General features: G+C 40.7%; 1 long non-coding RNA gene across 1 annotated transcript; it reads left to right on the forward strand.

Annotated features, from left to right (window-relative positions):
• The first annotated feature begins 4,052 nt into the window (after positions 1-4,052).
• Positions 4,053-12,331, forward strand: LOC116964751. Its single transcript, XR_004408927.2, has 3 exons — positions 4,053-4,254; positions 10,539-10,589; positions 10,712-12,331. It is a non-coding gene; the product is annotated as an uncharacterized LOC116964751 (long non-coding RNA).
• The last annotated feature ends 4,064 nt before the right edge of the window (positions 12,332-16,395 follow it).

The raw sequence follows: 16,395 nt of genomic DNA on the forward strand, positions 1-16,395 counted from the left end.
GCTTCTTGTGCACCTCTTCACTGTCAGAGCATGGGAAACTGAAAAATCCTTAACTTAGGATCAGCACTACTTTAGCAACAACTAAAACATCAGTGTGCTACCAACATTATTCTCACAATAAAACCAAAACACAGCACTGCACCAGCTAGTAGGAAGAAAATTAACTCTATCTCAGCTCAAACCAGGACAGAGTGTAGGTAGGTTCTCTGTATCAGCCTACTAGAGTTTTCCTAATAACTTTCTCATTGATTTAGAAATAATCTTCTAGTCTCTCATGGCTATTGAAGGAGTCCTAAAATGGTTAAACAATACAAAAAGACTGAATGCTTTGCAGATCTCTAAATGGCCACTTGAAGTTATTTTAATCTTGTAGTTGCTTTTCTTAGATAATATCTTCTGATAATGAAACAACTCTAAGCATTTTGAAAGCTCATCTTTCTTCCTTTTGAATATAAAAGGAGATAAAAACATAGCATTTAATGTGAACACAGTAAAATCTTAAATTATGGAAAGTTCCTGCCTGCCATTAATAAACCAGAGATTGCATCAGACTTGGGGGGGAGCATGCTGAGTTTTGTTGTTGCCAATGAGACCCTCCCTGCTTCACTGATAGGAAAGAAAAGGGTGATTCAGAACCATTCTGAGTAGTCTCACATCAAAAGGGAATTTGTTCCCTGATTTTCTCCATCAGCAGTCAATAGGCAACATTCCGATTTGGATATTTTAGGATTTGAGATGGACTTGGAACTTTTCAACCGTTTTCCTAAAGTTGTGTTAAAATACTGTTTCATGTTTTGGTGGAACATTAGATTAACGGGGTTAACAAGAGAAAGTTGAGTCATAGAGAAGCTTGAGGCAACGTATCATTCAACACCTTAGGGTTGAGAGGTTTATAATGATAAACTGACTGAAATTTCTTCCAGTTTCTGTGTTTTCCAGATCAGAATAACACTGCAACAAAGTTTTGTCACTCTGAAGTTTTAAGACACACCTTTAATTACATAGCATACTTCCTTTGCATTTAGGCAACAAGGACAGCAAGAGAGAATGCAGCATGATGTCCAGCATGAATATTTCAGGGGTGTCACTTTGTTCAGATTATCAGGATTTTGGCAAAACAACACGACAGGAAATGTGACAATTTCAGAATAAAAGAAGGGACTGGTAGTAAAAACTAGAGCAATACAGAGTTTGAGTTAATTCATCAAAGCTGGCATTGCTCACAGCTGGTCACTTCCATATATTCAATCAAATTTTCCATAATTTACATCTGGAAGAGGTATGCAAGAGACATTTAAAAACATGTTTTAGACCAAAAAAAGCAGCTGCTACTTAGTAATATTTGACTTGTTTTCTTTAGCTCAACAAAGCGTTGTTCAGGTCTACCAAGAGGGTTCAGAAATACTTTGTTGAAGACTCTTTGCTATATCTCAACCTTCATTTTTCAGACTGTTTTGGGCCAAAGCAGGGAACGTGCATTTTGTCATGACTCAGAACAGCTGTTGCAGGTGCTGTGCCTCGGAATTTGTGGGATCTTACATTGGTTATGACACGAGAAAGGAATTGCTCAGGAAATTAAGCTACATATGTCCATATACAAAAAGCCTTTTGCTCAAATTTAATTGGGTAGGATTACAAGCCAAAAATGGCCTTCATTAGCATAATGCTATTTTCAGGATACTGTTAGGGATTAGGAGTTTCTCCAGAGAACATGCAGACCACATTCATCAACGGAAAGCAACAGCAATTCTCACTTCAAGAAAAACTTCTGATTTACATAACTAGCCTTGACTCATGATGCAGGTTTTATAAATTACTTTGTCAATCTAAAAGATGCTTGCTATTCAAATTATGAAGCCCCCGTGAGTACAGGCCCATTACTCTGAATAGAGAGGCCATAAAAACATCAGTACCTCTGACATAAAACTGATGTATTAAGCAATAATGTTTCACGTAAAACCTCAAGCTTCATTTATCAGCAGTGTCTGTAGCTGGGTTTTGTACAGGTTACGAGTGAAACCCTGAATGCTTCAGTCACATCACAGATGTTAATAAAAAGGCATAATAGAGAGGCTGAGCAAGATGGATTCAGGATGTAATGACGCTTTCAAGCCAAATGCTCCCAAAGATTAGTGGAGGAGGATGTATGAGAATCTCTACTTTAGAATGATGCTGAGCATCTTCCTACCAATAAAAAAAATTGAACTATCTGTTGTGGGAGCTGCTGAAGTAAATGGGAAGGCAGGTTTCTTACCTAACTGTCAGCTTGCATAATTTAGCTCATTCTAGCAGCTTTGACATTTCATTAGTTGCTGTTCTTGACCATTAAATTTCCCTACTTATAGATCAAAATTATAACTGGGAAAGCGAGAAGTTAAAATCCATCAGAATGCACATTTGGAAAGAAAAGTGAAACAGGGTAGAGAACAGGGTAGGAAAGAAAGGGTGAAAGAACCAGGATTCAGAAAATTCTAAGGGGAATAAATTTAAAGCTAAAATGCAAACCAACCCATATAACTGAAAGCTGCTCTTTTTATCTTACAATAATCCATGTGTGTATTGGCATATTCAGTGACTTGGAGAGTAAAGAGTTAAGCCTTTTCCACCACAACTTGGAGCTGGAACCCCTCTGACCAAGCACTTGGGGTTTAGTTTCACTTCTTTAAGAGCTCTTGGCGTGTGTCTGCAGTGTGGGAATAACGCTGCTTCCTGATAGCACCGACTTGTGTCATGTGTGAGTAGGTAAGTACAACAGTAAGAGACTGCTGCACGCAGTAGGTCAAGCCCATTTAGTTGTTAGCCAGAGTCAAAGCCATCTGAAGCCCGACCTCTTTCCTAAGGAGATGCACTCTGCTTTGTATCTGAAAGCAGTTGAGACAAAATTAAAGTAAGCAATGCCTCTTTTGGAGTGCAGCGCACCTGCCCTTGCATTTATGTCTCTTTAAATATTCCACTCCCTGTTCCTTTTTTCCTCTCCAAATGCTCTGCTCAGGGAAGGGATGAAGGCTCTCAGAGGTATCCATTACAGCAGTCTGTCCTTACCTAAAACTTATATCTGTTGTCATTAAGATTACATTCAGATATAGGAACATCAGCAAAGATGTAACAGGATTGTTAGGTAATTTATCTTAATTTCTCTACAAGTTTTTTGTAGATGGATCTATGGGATCCTGTGCTGGTATGCTTCTAATTAACTAAAAAGCAGTGGGGTTTCTTAATGCCTCAGTATTCCACTTGTTAGAAACTATTTATTCTTAAAATAAAGGGAAGAAGCTATATAAACCACAGAATTCTTACGAATGTTTCAGGATCCTTTTGGGTTGCTTCTGAGATACAATGATAAATCTTACCTGACATTTTTGCCACTCTTTCTAAGGAGAAAACTAGTTTTACTTTTGACAAGAATGTAGAAGAGCATACAGTTTCATTACCTCTCACATTGAAATATGAGATTATAGTTAATCCTGTCCTTTTCAGATTCATGCTTTTGATTCCCACAGGACCACAAATCTGCTCCTGAAAGCTTTTCTCTCCTGACTCTCTCATCTAGATCCCACATGCTGTTTTTCAAGGTGACATGCTGCTCTTCAAACATAGGAGGAGGTGGGAAGGAAGGGAGGGGAGAAATCATTCCATTATAAATCGGTGCAAAATGAAATAAGACTTTAAAATGTTACAAGGAAAACATTTAATCTCCCAAAGTATTACAGGAGCAGTGCATCCTCACCTTCTATATTCCCTTAATCCTATTAGATAACACCAATAGTAAGCAGCTGGTACAAATGTCAAATAAATGCTTTTGAACTGCTTGAAAGTATGAGCAAAAAAACTTGAGATGGATATACAGCACTGGGAGCGTGACCAGAAGCTGGGAGGATACGGTTTTTAGTCTTCATAATGGCTGTTACTCGAATGTGTCTAGTTTAGATTTGGGAAGATACTCCCAATGGTATTAAATCTTCTGGAGACTTTTTGATTTGGGTATCATCTTGAATAAGATTTTTTTATTAATTTCTGCTTTCTTTCAGAATTTTGATGAAGTTTCTTTCTCAGCTAAATGAAGACAAATATTTATCTGGGCTCTGCAATTTGAATATATATTCAAGCATTCAAGATCATCTGAGTGCATATCTCTGTTTTAAAATATGACCTGTCTGAACTGAAGAACCACATGCTTCCATCTGGCAAGCACCAGTTTTGTCCAGTCAAAACATCAAAACCCAAAATATTTCCATCACACTTTTTAATCACAAAGTGAGTAGTCCACATGTGCTTCTTGTCAGGGAGTCATAAATTAACTTTCCCAGTTAGGTAAATAATACTTGTTCCATTTACTCCAGTGACTTTAACTCTCTGCCACATGGGTTGCACACACAATTGCTTGGATCCTTTTGTGTCAGTATTGAACTTTGTGCTCCCGTATCTATTAGAAATTTCACCAGTTGACATCGAGGACCAACTAGAATTAGAATGTACTCTGCTTTAATGACGGGCCTACCCTCATATTGAGAGAAACCCAAAGGAGAAAAGGGGTCATCATTTCCCTCATCAGAGTCATTAGGATCACCCCAAATATCACCATCCCAGTCCTTTGGGGACAATATTAATTTCATAATTTGCATGAGGTTAGGCAGGTGTGCAGCCCATATCAGCATCATCTCAATCTTTTCTTCCAAATTTTTTGTCTTCTCCTTTTCTTTCTATAACTGCTTCTACAGCTGCTCAATTTTCAAAGACAGTATTAATTCAGCAGCCTTTCTGCCTTCTGTTTCTTCTTTTAGGTCCCGTTGCCTTTTATTGTTATTCTTCCTATCCTGATAAGCAGCTTCTAGGCAGGTGCCTAATGTCTTAAAAATAATTCCTTTTCCTTTTACATCCTTCATATGGCCCCTGGCCACAGTTAGCTGTTCTTCCACAGTTTTCCAATCATGCCAATTATTACAAGCCCATTCTTCTGAGAATTTGGGACTCAGACTTATTCCATGCTTCACAAAGTAATCAGTGATACTACATGCCATCCTGCTGAGGATATATAATAATAGAGCATAATAACATTTCTGCAGAACAGGTATAATTCAATTTACCTTTTTAACGTTCATAGCCAGAACAATCACCACATTCCTGTGCAAGAGGCATTGAAGAAGTAGGTAGAGAAAGATGGAATATTTCAGTTAACTCATGAGAACTGAGGTTTAAAGGTAGACTCTTGCTTTTGTAATCAAAACAGGTTTTCCTAAGAGGAAAACAAGATTTATTTCTTCTTGCCTTTTTAATCAGTACACTTCTCCAAAAGCTGGGCATAATAATTAATCTGAAAACTTTATAGAATAACAAATGTAAACTTTTACCATATAATCTTTAATTACAAATGTTATGCTTCCATTTTTTAATTGCTTTTTATTTTTAAGGTTCTGCAGATCAATGGTTTTTCAATTATTTTTCAATTAATTGATTTTGGTTTCCATGCTCCCTTATTATGTATGTCTGCAAATCACTTTGTGGATGAGTGAGGAGTGTTGCAGAAGGTTCTGCTTCCATTTCTTTTTCTGAAAAACAAGCTGGTGAAATGGAGTCAAGCATTCAGCATAAAGTAAATGCTCATAGACATGAAATTTGGAAAGTAGTTTGTAAATATAATTTTAGCTGTTGTGAAAGAACAGAATTGAATCCCTGGAAAAAATACACTTGGTGAGTACTTGAAGTTTATAGAAATTACCTTGCTGCCAGCAAATGGCTTGAAGTATAAGGGCTTCAGATCTAGCCCAAGAATCCCACCCAGCTCCTGGACTTTCATGGTTAATTCAGAATGTGTTTTATTCTCAGTATTAGGGAAAAAATCATTTTAAAAAACAAAACCAAAACAACAACCAAAAAAAAAAAAACAAAAAAACAAACAAACAAACAAAAACACAAAACAAAACCACAGTATAAATGAAATTCTTAAAATATCTGAGACAAAAAGTCAGAAAGAGGTAAATTACCTTCATTCATTTCAACTCTAAAATGGCTTCCCGGAAAAGGTATGGCCTGTCACAGCAGCAAGGATACAGTATGCAGTTATACAGTAGAAGTTGTTTGTGATGCTACATTACTTTTTGAACTGTTAAATTAAGTTTTTAATTGCTAAAGTGCTGTGTCTGAAGACAGCCAATATTTGATGTTCCAAGAACTGATAAACATTTCCTGTGACCCATAAAACTGTGGGTTTTCTCTGATGTTGCAACAGCTTGCAAAAAAAAGCCATTCGTTTTCCTAGATCATGAGAAGGAAACTGCATCCCATTGGTAATCTGTAAACCATTTACTTTGATTATTTCTGGTCTTTGGCTTCCTCCACTACACTGCATTAGTCCTACATGGAATAATGATGTTCTCCCGAACTAGAGAAGAGTAAATGGCAGGTGGGAAGAGGTAACTGCTCGACACTGTAAAATTTGTATGAAAATTATCAAAATTCTTGGAAGTCATTAAGGTTTTCTGAAATAGCTGGAGGTTCACTAAGCAGAACCACAAGCCACAAGCAGTGACCTGAAGGAGGCTGTCTTATGCACACATCAGTTTTAATAAGTATCTGTTCTACTTCAGAGGCAGACAGACCAAAAGGTAAGCTGATTATAATTAAATAGACTCCAAAGGCAACAAGAAGTCTTATTTTGGCATGTGAAACCATGGAGGGGTTTTCCTAAAAAACTGAATGTCTGGTCAAGAACATGATTTTTGCATAAAACTGGGACAATGCAGGTACCCATCAAGAATTCCAGAAGTTCAAATGTGCCTTATCCTCAGAACATAAAATGTATCAATATTGCAGTTTTTATAAAGAAATGTCAGTCTTTCTTATTATAAACAAAAACTTTTTTTTTATAAAACTTTTTATTTTTATCTCAGGTTTTGAAATGGATAAAGGACAGACTCCTAGCCATAGAACAGGGAAAATTTGAAGATTCCCTGAAGACTAAAATGCAGAATCTCAGACTAAGTTTGAGGTCATAAAAGGTGTTGTTGAAAACTAAGGTTTTTAAGAAACCAAGACTAATGCAGAGATTATTTCAAATTCAGATGAGATCAATTTGCTGTAATTTTGTATGCATGTTAAGTAGTAAGACAATTCAGGAGGAGGAGGAGGTAGGAGCAAGTGAAACATATTTGGTTGAAGATTAATACATCCCACGTTCCACTAAATCAAGGAGAAAAAGGAGCAAGCTGGTATGGACGCTGAGCATTGCCTGCCTACAGCAGATAAGCAAGCTGCTCAGGAGAAGTCTTGAGTGTTTGATGCTTCACATACAGTACTTTAATACAAACTGCTATGAAAGTATGACTTAATGACTAGAAATGGGGCCTGTCGCTAAAATCTGAAAGTGACGGAGTTGGTTCAGAGCCATGTCAGGAGCTGTTATTTGGACTGGATAGAAAGGACAGATTGCAGTCAGTGCATGAAGCACATTACCTCCCAAGTCCTACAGTTTTACACATACCAAGGACTATGTTTGGTCTGTTTTCATTGTAGTATCCAGGTCTTAAAGTGCATACATAGATAAGATGTTCTTATGATACAGAGAAGAGACAGCATCTCTGTTTTATAGATAGAAACCGAAATTCAGAATAGAGTTCTGCTCACTCCACCTCTAACAAATGCCTTTGAAGTTCAACCCTGCTATACCTCATACCTCAGATAGCAGCATCTCTGAGTGTGTGAGAAGGTGGGGGGCTGACTTTAGATTTTTCAGGAAATACAACAGAAATGTCAGATCTTAATAACGTCAGTGAGATATGAGGGTATGTTTTGAGGACCGCAGTCTTGAATTAGAGTATTAATTGAATGTAATTCTTGTGTTTAAAGGTATACATGACACACAGTATGTTCCCCTACTTCAGTCCCCTGAGGATGTAATAGGTGTGTCCTGGCAGTAGTCATTTCCATGGAGCATGATAGGTTCTATTAAATGTATCTAAAGCCTAGTTAACTAAAATGACAGAGAGATGCTTGTAATCATCATCTGTGTGACAGCATAGCAGCTAGTTCACAGAAGTGGGAGATTTGCAGCTGGAGGGACTGAAGCTGTCTTGCACTTTTGCAGGTTGTTGCACTACAGCCTTGGTGGTCTAGGCAATGTATGCTTCACCTTGCCTTCTGCATCTCGCCTGCCACATGTCGTGGTTTGAGCTCAGAGGGCAACTGAGCACCACTCAGCTGCTCACAGGTCCCTTCTCTCTCAACAAGGAGAACAGACAGATGAGCCAGGCTTGGTATTCAAGATAGGACTGGGAGGGGCAGATCACCCATTATGGTCATGGGCAAAAGGCAGACTCATTAGGGAAAGAAAAAAAAAAAGAACATATATTTATTACAGACACTAACAACAACACTTAACAGAGTAGGACAGCGAGAAGCATTGCCACATCTTGTGAACACCTTATCCCCACCCCTCCCTTCTTCCCAGGCTCAGGTCTGTTCCCAATATCTCTACCTCCTCCCCACAGCAGCACAGGGGCAGGGAATGGGGGGTGCAGTGAGTGCTGCCGCTTCTTCCATCTTCGGTGGGGGGAGCTTCTGGAACTTCTTCCCCCTGCTCCATTGTGGTCCCCCTCTCACAGGAGACAGTCCTCCACAAACTTTCTCCAACATGAGTCCCTCCCAAGGGCCGCAGTGTTTCCTTACACTGCTCCAGCATGGGACACCAACTTTTTCCAACTGGAGTCCCTCCCACGGGCTGCAGCCCTTCCCGAGCTGCTCCGGTGTGTGACACCCCTTCATGCTGCAATCCTTCCAGCACTGAACTACAACAGCAGGGGCTATCATTTCCCACAAGACCCCGGCCTTCTTCAGGCACAGACACCTTGATCGTCCATATGAAATGAAACACAGGCCATAAATCATTGTCTGCTCCACCATAGATCTTCATGGGTGGCTGGGGGGGGGGAGGGGGTGCGGGCCACCCTGCTGTCTCACCACAGGTTACAGGGGGGTCTCTGCTCTGGCACACCTCCCCCCTCCTTTCTTCCTCTGTTCCTCCACTGACCTTGGTGTTCATGCAGCTGCCACAACTCCTCCTCACAAGTCCAACAGCTCGTCACCACGTCCCTTAAATACGTTGTCACAGAGGTGCAGCTGATGGGCTCAGCCTTGGTGCGGAGGTGGAGCTGACTTGGAGCTGGGGGAGCTTCGAGAAGCTTCTCACAGGGGGCCACCCCTATAACCCCCTCCCCTGCTACCAAAAAACCCCACCACTCACTCAAACCCAGGACACACTTCATGCTGGCCTGCTGCTGGGCCAGAGAAATTCAGCATAGCTGCCTACACCAGTGATCAAGAATCTTCAATGAAAAGGCCAAATCCCGGAAAAGGATAAATCCTGGCAGACCCTGCTCTGCTGGGAAAAGAGCACTGCTTCTGCAGGCTGCAGTACTGTCCTCTGTAAGGGACCTTTTGGAGCTGCAGCCCTCAAAATAAGGTACAGCTGTGGTATGTATTGCAGAGATTTAGGGCAGATGTCTCTGGCTCCCTAAAGAACAAAGGTGTCTTTAATTGGAGACCTCTCAGGTTTGGCAAATTATACCCTGTGTGTCTTGGTTCTTCTTTAGCTTATTGCCCTCCTTTATAGATTTGCTAGAGTTAGGGGGGGTGGCTGTATGTGGTTTCGATCCCATCAGCAAGCTATTTGCTTAGTGTCATCTAATCTGACATTCACTCCTGCCCAGCAAAGCAAAGCAAATGGCCAGTAGGTCTTGTATCAGTACTGCTATCAGCACATGATTCCTCTAGTCTCTGTCTGCTTGGCTGACTGCTGCTTGAGCTAATGTTCGCATAGGATATCAAAAGGAAACACTACTGACTCCATTTGAGCAACTCCTAAATAAGCATGATTACTCCAGTCTTGGTAAGTATATTGGACACAAACTTCAGTGGTCAGCGCTGAAGGCCTTTTATGTGCTACAGCCTGTACTGGGCCATTCCATCAATATGGAGTAGGAAAGGGAAGTAAATACCTACCTATTTACTTCTCTCCATCCTCAGAGAGGAAAACTCTCTGTCTAAACTAGGTGATATTAAATCCTCTTTTCCACAGAGTAAATTTTTTTATTAGTGCGAAAGTTAACTAGTATGAATTTTTCAAGGTATCATCTTTTTGAATATCTGCTGGAAGCAGCAGAATTTTTCTAAAAGTTCATTTCCCTGTTAGCATGAACTTCTTGGCTGAAAGAAAACATGCTTGGAACCAAGCAGTGTGCACTCTGTTGCATCTCACTGCTTCATTACATCTTAATTCCTGTCTCTCCCCACCAACCCCAAGATACTTCAGACTGCTTCACCAAATAGCTATGGGGTTTTTTTCTCACCAGCAAACTGTTCTCCTGTTCAGGAAGGTATGAAAGTGAAAATTGGCAGCTGAGGTGACAAGTCATTGCAAAAGCAAGATAAATGAATTCACTGAAACCCTAATCATGCTTCAGTAAATGAGCAGAAGAAAGGTTTGAGAGTTCCTATGGTAAGTTAAGCTCATTTATCTGTTTGTTCTTTCTTGCCAAAATCTCTAGATCACCCTTAACTGAGGAGAAAAGGGCAAAGGGAAGAACAGGGGATGTAAGGTATGGGTGGATGGAAATGGTAAATGTTCCCTTTGCTAACGCCATCTTTTCCCAGCTTGTCTTGCTGAGAGACTGGAAGACCTTTAGAGCCTTTTCTCCAACATATGTGGTTTTCCACTTAGGACTCATGATGACCACCTCACTTGGCACAGGAACCTGTCTCTGTGGCAGCCCAATTTGAATGGAGCCAGACATCATTGTTAATGACACAATTCAGTCAAGCTACCTCTGGCTGGACGGAAATTCTAAAGACTGAGCTGTGCATGGGGTTTGGGGTATCTCTGCAAAAGCTGCAGGGATAGAGTCTGATTTCTCTCTCTTCTGATTGCATCTCTACTCTTTCCTGCCCAAAATTTTGCTCAGTCTCCTCTCACGCACCCCAACTGATGAGTTTCCTTTCTGCAGTCCTGAAAAAGCCCAGAAGAGAAAAGGAAAAGGTACCATGTAAGCAGTAGAGGCCCTCAGAGCATGTAAGGGATGGCGAAGGTACTGGAAAATTGAGGGACATCCTGGACCAAACAAGTTCCTATTTACTAGACTAACTGCAGAATTTCTGAAGACTGCTGTTACCCTACAGCTGAATACAAAAGTATATCCTGGCTCCCACTGAGACACGGAAAACCACAGGCAGGGTTTGTGCCAGTAGAAATGGCTCTGCAAATAGTTGCATGTGTGAAAACACTTCACACCACTGAGGTAATTGTAATTATGTTTTTTGCCTTCCAATCTGAGCCATAAAAAGTACTTAAGACCCATCCTAGACTGTAGCCATGGGAATTGATTTGCTATTTATTGAATCTCATGGATCCAGAGATTAGGCTGTTTGTAGGGAATGTGTTTGCTCCAGCTGTAGAGAAGGTGATGCATGAGCCTGGCCACATCAAGGTCTTGCTTTTATCCCCATGTCTTTCATATGACAGAAGCCTAAAATCCTTTTCTCTTTGGGTCACTGACCATTTCTGTCACTACAATACTAGCAGAATCTAGAGCAGGCTGAACAGATTCCTATCCGCTATAGCATTCTTCCCATTTTAAAATTGTAAGAAACAGAAGAACAAAGAGTACATATATTTTTGAATCAATAGGGAAGTGAATTCTTTCATAGTTCTATAACTGTATCAACCTGTAATAATGCTTTTATCAAACAAATATCTATAATTTGTTTTGTCAAGTAAAAGATTCGGGTTGGAAAGAACAGTATCCAGCTACATGTAAAAACGATTTTCTGTCTTGTATGCTTGTTCTAAAATGTAAAATCCCACTTTCTCTATGTATGTTCCCTCATGGTGAACCATGCAATATACAGTTGGAAATTTTAACTTGCTTACTTTCTTAGACTAAACTGTTATACTTTGCAGCCTGTAATGGCCTTAACAGTGATATTCCTATAAATATTAGTACAAGTATTAAGGACAATGGAAATAAGCCTTGTGTGATGTAATCCTGCAGGTTTTGTGCATTCTGATCATGATTCAGCAAAGCACTTAGTGGCATATATTTTGTCTTACCTGTATGTATAGAATTCAGCAGGGGTATTTGCATGTTTAAAGGTAAGGATGCATTTGAGCACTCTACTGAACTAGATTCAGAGTAATTCTCAGCTGTCAAGATCCTGTTTACTGTGAATAACATAGCAGATTTCGCAAGACAGAAACACTCATGTTGCACTGGAACTACTCTTCAGAAACCACCAAAGTAGCTACCTACATATAACCACAGTTCAGTTATGAGTGTTCCTCCCAGGCTATAAATATGTACTTAGACAGGGGAGTGTTTATGTACAGAACAGTGTAATGCAACTAACAACTTAAATTCTCAGTCTTGAATGTTGCTACAATAAAGATTAATTTCAAGAGAAAGACATCTACCTATTGAAATCCACCTAGTATTGAGAACACAGAGAATTATTCTAAATAAATGCTTGTCTATGATCAGTTTTGCATGAGTTTCTTGAAAGTGAGATTAACAGATTACTGTTACCTAAATGAAGATATGTCCACTACCACCGTTCCCCAGCTAAATCTTGATAGATTTTCTTCTGTTAGCATGTCACTACTAACCATTGAATTTCTCTTAAAAAGCTCATTCTGTCCTTTGTTTATGAATAAGTAAAGTTTGTTTCTTGCGGAGCCGCGGACGAACGACATGCCGAGACGGGTTCAGTGTGGGTGATAGAGCATCAATCTACGTGTCTTTATTGGTCCAGGGTACATATATTTATACAGACAATGATAATTATTATGCCTACTAGTCACTAGCTGATTGGCTTAAGCTCTAAAGGTCGTATTCGCACGGTCCACCTACTTGCAGTTAGCTTACAGCACAAGCTTCTCATAACACTAAGTTTCTCATGCTACTTGTTTTCAATACACGACAGTACCGTAACACAATGTTTCTCAGACCACCGTTATCATAACACTAGGTTTCTCAGACCACTATTCCTAATTCCCCTTAACCTGTTTTTGACACACCACGGTACACAGGGCTGAAGCGTCCTTGACATTCCTCCTGTATCAGCAGCTGCGAGCAGCTGCAGGCAAACCCTAGTGAGGCCCAGCATCAGCAGCTAGAGCAGGCTCTGATCATACAATTGCTCGGTGGGCTCAGGACCCTTGTCTCTGAGCCATTCTCCAACAATTCCCCCTTTTTCTTTTTGTATGAGCAGAGCCTGTGCTAATGTTCATTCCAAGATTTTCTTAATACATGACAAGGCACAACTTAAGCATGCAGGCTTACAATCTACTGGCTAAAGGCACAGGACCCTTGTCTCTGAGCCATTCTCCAACAGTTTCTAGATCTTTTATTCTTGACTTGCATGCAATTTACAGCAAAATATTTCTTTTGTTCTAAAATCATTCTCTTCCTCAAAAAAGTGAAAGGGTAAACAGTTTTCAGACAAACCATTAGGTGAGTCTTTTTAATCAACTAGTGTATCAGGCTTGATTTTGTTTTTAAATGTCATTTAGCTTTGATATTATTTTTATATGATAGATCCCATGAAAAATCAAGTCTTTTCAGTCAATTATTCTCAAAATTTAAATATACCATTGTCGTGGTTTAGGCCTGGTTGGCAGCCAACCACAATGCAGCAGCTCTTTCTCCCTTCCCCTCCAGCAATGAGAAGGGACAGAGAACCAGGCTTGGGGTTCGAGATAGGACTGGGATGGGAAAAAATTCCCCTTTATGATCACGAGCAAAAGGCAGACTCATTAGGGGAAGGAAAAAAAAAAAGAACATACATTTATTACAGACACTAACAACACATAACAGAGTAGGACAGTGAGAAGCATTGCCACGCCTTGAGAACACCTTCCCCCCACCCCTCCCTTCTTCCCAGGCTCAGCTCTGCTCCCAATATCTCTACCTCCTCCCCCAGTGGCACAGGGGCAGGGAATGGGGGGTGCAGTCAGCGTTGCCACTTTCTTCATCTTCAGTGAGGGGAGTGTCCGGAACTTGTTCCTTCTGCTCCATCGTGGTCCCCCTCTCACAGCAGACAGTCCTCCACAAACTTTCTCCAACATGAATTCCTCCCATGGGCCGCAGCATTCCCCACACTGCTCCGTCATGGGTCACTAACTTCCTCCAACTGGATTCCCTCCCACGGCTGCAGCCCTTCCCGAGCTGCTCCGGCGTGGGACACCCCCACATGCTGCAATCCTCCCAGTGCTGAATTACAGCAGCGGGGCTGCCTTTTCCCATGAGACCCCGGCCTTCTTCGGGCACAGAACCTTGATTATCCCAAGCAGAAGCCACAGGCCATAAATCATTGTCTGCTCCACTGTAGATCTTCATGGGTGGCAGGGGGGGGGCCACCCTGCCATCTTACCACAGGATACAGGGGGGTCTCTGCTCCGGCACACCTCCCCCCTCCTTTCTTCCTCCGTTCCTCCCCTGACCTTGGTGTTCACGCAGCTGCAGCAACTCCTCCTCACAAGTCCCACTGCTCGTCACCATGTCCCTTCTTAAATATGTTATCACAGAGGCGCAGCTGATTGGCTCAATTTCCCAAACAGAAGTGGAGCTGACATGGAGCTGGGGGAGCTTCAAGAAGCTTTGCACAGGGGGCCGCCCTGATAGCCCCCTCCCCTGCCACCAAAAAACTCCACCACTCACTCAACCCAGGACAACCATGTTGAACAGGAGCATTCAACTAGCATAATAACTCCTACTAATAAATAAAAAAATTTACAATATGAGAATTCTGAAAATCTCCCCTTTCACTCAAGAAAATGCCCAAATATTCTTAAAGAAGAAAAGCATGCAAGTTAAGTTTGACCCAACCATTAGTACTATAAAAAAGGCACCAGTAATACTTAGTTCTTGATTATAATCAACATAATAACGATCAAGTAAAAGTTCAGACAGTACCCCCAGCTAAAAAAAAACATGTTTGTAACAAACCTATAAGGACCATACTTTCACATTGAACATGTAAGGTCTTCCAACATGTTTTAATTACAAAAATGTAAACCAATGCAAAGACAGCATGAGAATACATTGCTTTACCATGGCTGCCAAGAGAAGCGAGTGGCACCTCCCATAAAAATACAAAGTGGAACTTAACTTTTTCCTCAACTTCATTGGTAATGCGGGAAGTACACAAGTTTTTCAGTCACTTATGTGAGGCTTCTCAGTGGCAAAAAAAACAGTGTTAACTGTAGAGGAAACATAAAGCTAGACCATTCTTACAGAGGCTGGTGGGGGGGGGCAGAGATGGGAGTACTGTAATGAACAACAGCAGAACAATGAAATAAATCCATGAGTATCATCAGTCTATAGGCATGTACCTGCTTGTCCTCTTTAGTACAAGCCCCAACATCGGTTTGCACTGTTTTTTGTAATATATTTTAACATGCTTTATTAAAAAGCAAGGATAAGGTGTGTAAAGATCTTAAGAACCCCTAACTATTGTGTGCTTGTACAAATGGTTTTCTGCCATATTGCTCTGCATTGCTCTATTTGAACTACAATTTCTTTCTGGGGTCAATGCTTGTCTGCAGTGGGCAGCCTGGTAGGCTACATGAAGAGTAAAGGATGCATATCAGACAGAAAGCACCAGTTCTTCCTTACTGATCTGGAAAACCTAATCATAGTCAGCCTATGAAGTCATTCTGGGCAACTGTGGAAAGGTTAGAACGCCATTGGAGAATATATTTTTGAAGTTGGCAGAACAGGATTGCTGGGAAATTGTCATGCTAAAACACTGATAAAAAGAAGGAATCTTTTGAAAGAGCTGACTTTGTGCTCAAGCGTGTCAGAGAAATTTCCACGAAGTAGCTGTGCTTGCTTTTCCAATCATTGTTTTGCACATACAGTTTATGGCAAGATGGCTCTTGTGTAACACCTGTAAGGGCTGAATTTATTAACCAGCAAGTCTGGCTGAAAGCTTTTGCTTTGTCTCAGAGCACATGATGTTCATATAATTATAGTATTCAGAACCAATACCTGGACTTATTTTGGCCTTGGTGACATAAGCAAGGTTATGTATGGTAGTGCAACTCTAAGTACAGAAAGTCTGTGTGGGGGTACAGGAGTCAAAAGCATTCTGAAGTAACCCGCTGACCATATCACAAAGTCACCTTAAAATGTGAAATAATGCTTAGCTTGAGAAACTGAAGAGCCACAGTTTCAGCTCCTTATTTCAATCACATGCTGTTGAATCTTGTTCTTGCGAAAGAAAATGAGCGTTAAATATTTTGCTCAACGTGCTTTAAGAATATCTCTCCAGCTTTTAGCCAGCATTCTCAGTTTGATGCATAAGCTTGCACTTCTCTAAGGAAACACTGTGATTTCTTGAAAGAGGTCC

The sequence above is a fragment of the Tyto alba genome, unplaced genomic scaffold, assembly GCF_018691265.1.
Source record: "Tyto alba isolate M040663 unplaced genomic scaffold, T.alba_DEE_v4.0 Super-Scaffold_14, whole genome shotgun sequence".
Taxonomy (NCBI): domain Eukaryota; kingdom Metazoa; phylum Chordata; class Aves; order Strigiformes; family Tytonidae; genus Tyto; species Tyto alba.